A 5,155-nucleotide genomic window follows, 5' to 3' on the forward strand; every position below is an offset into this window, starting at 1 on the left:
TAATGAGATGCCCATTGAAATATACGGTACATAAACTATGCACTGTATCAAGACAAGAGTAGAAATGTGTTGATGGGGAAGGGCGCTTAGAGACTTCTCGAACATCCAATATTTTACTGTCCTAATAATTAGAAAGTACAATGCAAATACAAGATAAAAGATCGAACTATTCGCGGCAGTAAACTGTTAGTCCTCATTTAACATGCGTTCGTAGGTTGTCTAGCCTGGTTACTTTCAAAGTGAAACGGAAGGACGGTAATAGTACTATTAATTTTCTGTTTTGGTTCCATAGATTTGACAAGACACTTTTAAGGGAATATTTATTTGTCAGAGACGAAACTCGAGAGTAAAGGTAGTATAACAAAGTGATACATGTACTTCGAATTCAACGAGCTATGGTGATTTCTCCCCAGAACGTAGTCGAGCAGAACGGTTATGCAAACCATATCGTACCATTACTTGTACTCATTCTTTGTCATGTTAATTTCCAAAAGTCGACTTTTTTCCTCGAAGACGTTAAATATTGTCAACGGATTTATGAGGTTTCAGTTGATTTATACATGGCATCGCATTTGCATATCAATAGATTTTCGCTTGCATAAGTCGTTCGTATATAATGTAACTTTCGTTGAATGCCCGAGGACAATAAAGCGTAAATTACAACATCTCTACGTACATCTTTCGGTCTACAAGATTGTAAGTTAAAGTTACGTCTCGTTAGATAGAACGTCGGAAATTACACCCTGAATTTGGAAATTGAAGTCAGTCGATCACGTCACCGCTTTCATTTGTAGGTAGCATTGAAGTATTGGCATGGAAACGCGTGTGATGTTTAGAAGGAAAAAGATGACAATTTGAGTGTAAGACATTGTCAATGTTTCCATATAATATGTGATTGACAGTCTTTGTCAAAGATTCGGTTTATTTGACTTCTTAAAGTCTTTTTGAAATAAGCCTCTTTTTCTCGTGTTACATTAGAATGCTAGAAATTCGGTTACAACGGGTAGATTTACGTTTGCTTCAGGTTTCTCAATAATAATTTTATTATTGGTAACTTGGAATAGAACAAGCTTTACAACTCAACGTATCTAATCTCATGGTTACATCAATAACACAAAAAATTATGAGTGATTTTTTTTAGAAATATCCAGTGCAATACCAGACATTGACAAATATAGTGGTATACATAGTCACTGTATGAACAGTCAGAATAATTATCTGACGTTAGGTAAATGAAAAATTGGGGGCTTTGTTTTTTTTTAAGGAATATTGTGGAAAACGGGGTAAAAATGGTAAAAGATAACGCCTTTCCTAAATCTATCCATTCATCCTATAAAGGCACAAGATCAACTTGATGTTTCTTTGAATAGTATTTATAGATGATGTAAAATCATGACATAACTCCAGAATCCACTGTTTATGAAAATGTCTCTATTTCCAGGAGTGGTGTTCCTCTTTAACATTGCGGTGTCTTCTTTTAATAATCTTTAACACCAGAGATCAGTAACAACTATTCAACATTGTATCAGTGGTAATTAGACACAATTCCCCCAATATTTTTCTTCGTTCAGCCAAGGAAAATACGAGTGACCTAATGGGCCCGTGTCATTACGAGTCGATAGACGAGTAGTGAAAACCTTTAGATCGTGAGTATTTTCCAGCTGAATGAAGAAAAATATTGGAAAGATATAGGGAATAACATAATTATACCAACACCAGTAATAAAAAAAATAGTTTTTATTTCGAACACCACAGAACAATGACGTGGACACACGTTGCCGTGACATAGACGCGCGTTGTCGTGACGTAGAACGACCAGGGTATATATTCTATATGTTTGGCTTATGCATAGATTATGCAATAGGCTTATAATCCTGAAACTTGGATAATGTTGTCTACATGTCCGTTATTTACCGACATACAACTTATTTCTTTGAGATTTGAAAACGCCGGTAAGTCCTAAAATTCATTACACAGTGTGTCTTGTTTACAGCAAATAGAAACGTTTCTCCATATCTTTTCGTATATACTTTGAGCGGATCTATATCGAGTACTTTTTAGCATAGTGATATACCTTCTTTGCTACTATACGGTACTTTGAAATAGGATACATGAAGTCGATTCATAATCTAGCTTTCCTTTGGTCGATAACTAATAGGGTTGAGTATGCCATGCATCAACCTGTCCATTAGGATGAGCTTCCTTGGGTATACATGTACACCATACGATGTCACCTGCCTTAAGAATGGAGGTTAATATGGTATTGAATATATATGACCATGCTCTTCTGATGGTATTTCTCTAACTCTCGTTAATGATTACTCAACTTTTTCGAGATAATTGATTGTCTGGCATCAGTAAGTAAAGTTGAAATACAACAATGTAATACAATTTGTTATCAAAATAAGGTGGGGTGCTATGTACATTGAGATGCATACATGGACTATGAATACTTCAGATGCGAGGACAGGGGTTTTGCCTTTTCAGAAATGCCTGTGTTACCTTCTTGAATGTCTTACAAGCACATGGGGATGAACAGCGAACGGATGCAGGATCAGACACACAGATGGAAAAATCCGACTGACTGACGGACGGGCGGGCAGACGGACGGACAGACAGGCAGACAGAGAGGCGCACGCGCACCCACACACGCGCGCACACGCACACACACACACACACACACACACACACACACACACACACACACGCACGCACGCACGCACACACATTAACACACGCATTACATTATTGCAACTTATGCACTGATGGAAAACGAGCTCCTTATACCAGCGGTAGCCCTGTATTTCATTTGTTTTTTTAATTTTCTATCCCATTACCCCAAACTCCTCAATACACACACATACATACATACATACATACATACATACATACATACATACATACATACATACATACATACATACATACATACATACATACATACATACATACACACACAGAGACAGACAGACACACACACACACACACACACACACACACACACACACACGCACGCACGCGCGCACACACACACACACACACACACACACACACACACACACACACTAAAATTTCATGGCTATGGCACATTTTTTCTTAACTTGAAATGTACCTCATTTTGTTTAGCCACACTTTCTTGTACAAAAGTGTGTAACATGCCTACCTGCAGAAAACTTGATCTTAAAACATTCTGTTACTTTGCATGCATGTCATCTCAGGTGTCGAATCGCCGGATTGTTGTTTATGGGAACGAGGTTTTGAAATTAACTCTTTAAACAAATGAAATTTGATGCAATACATACAGTGGTCCTGAAATGAAAAATGTGTTAAGGAAAAATTGAATGTGTTTGTTTTGACTGTAGATCAATCAATTTACAAATACAGTCGTGTAATCCTGATCGTAACATTCTGAGTAGTTTATCATAATTAAGAATAAGAAAGCAAACAGGCAATATGTCAGAAAATAGTTCATTTCGTTATCTCAATTATACAATGAATTTCATTAATAAGTGAGATTTTATTTATAACACAAAACCAAGAAAAGTGATTAATTGCTCGTAAAATATATCATTTTCTATTATATTATATAAATAATTGAATTATATAGAATTTTCAGTAAAAATGTGTGAAATTAAACTACACACCCGCGTACTCTTGCAAATGACATGTAAAATATTTCAATACAGATGCTATCAATATTTCATATTTTTTCACAACTCTTACATATTTTTGTGTAATTAACAGAATAATATGTCAATATATGTCGCTGAAATGTGCAGTATTGTCTTCGTATATATTGTAACGTCATGTTCAGCTCAGCGTGGATTGAATACAAGATAACATACAAAGAAAATGAAAATGTGTTGCTGCCAACAACTTCAAAAATTAATCGATATGATTTTTAAACACATTTTATATTGATAACTTAAGCACACATGAAACCCGTATACTTCTTTAGTTTCTTGTTGGTAAAATCTGAAGTGTAGTCCATCCACCCCACCTACGATGTAACCTTAAATACTAATGCTTCGATCTTCTATTAGTTGTGAGGTCAGGCAATTTGAACTTATGTTTCGCTTTTGTTTTGTCATCTGTTCACTTTTGTCGAGCGAATGCCTGGGGTTGATTAATTTAATCTAAACCTGCCTTGGGACAACGGCGAACCTAATAATTTTGTGTTCCCTTTGTACAAAGCCTATAGAGTAAAACAAAACGTCTATATTCTTACAACGTGGAGGAATGAGAAAGTCCAAGTGAAATCTACGTGTCGTAGAGGGCGTCAGCTTCTCCCAGTAATTATACCGGGTGGTCTTTACAATACTTATACTTCAAAAAGTTTAAGGAAATTATGAATATGTCTGTCTCCGATACTACTGATTTTTGCGTAGCCATGTTCTAATACGTGATATCTATGATTACTAATCTAATGGTGAACATGGTCACACAAATGTGTCCTAGAGTGAAAAGTAAAAACACTTCTAAAACGAGAAGTAAGCTTAACAACAGTTACTGAAGATGCCGGCGAGAAAACCCTAAGAATCGTTAGTCTTTACGATGTTGTTTAGATTGTTATGTCTAAGTTCATATATATTTACGTGAATTTGTTTTTACTTAATTAGCAAATTTATTCCACAGACACAGATTATTAATGGAATCTAGCACATACAGTAGCACAGACATACATACAGACGCACGCACGCACACACACTCGCGGACACTTACACACACAAACAAACACAAACAAACAAACAAACAAACAAACAAACAAACAAACAAATAAACCACACTGCCAGTCCCAAGTAGGTCACTGTTATTTTTTTCAGTGAATTTCACTAGAACATGTGTGTACATATAATTCCGTATGGCTTTGTTTACCTCTAGCATATGGACACACAAACGACTCTAAGGGAATCCATATATATGTTATCAACAGAAATAGAGCTAATACTAAGAAGACTAGTTTACTCTCTAGAAACTATACATTTTCATGTATTTTGGAGAGAGTCATGGTATGTATGTCTAACAGTACAATGTACTTTCCGAGTATGTGACATTTCGCTTCCATTTAGTCCACTGAGATTTACTCAATGTTGTCTAGCTGAAATAATAATTTCTACTTTGATAATTTCTACTTTAACGACATTGAAAATTGTTC

The sequence above is a fragment of the Glandiceps talaboti genome, chromosome 4, assembly GCF_964340395.1.
Source record: "Glandiceps talaboti chromosome 4, keGlaTala1.1, whole genome shotgun sequence".
Classification (NCBI taxonomy): domain Eukaryota; kingdom Metazoa; phylum Hemichordata; class Enteropneusta; family Spengelidae; genus Glandiceps; species Glandiceps talaboti.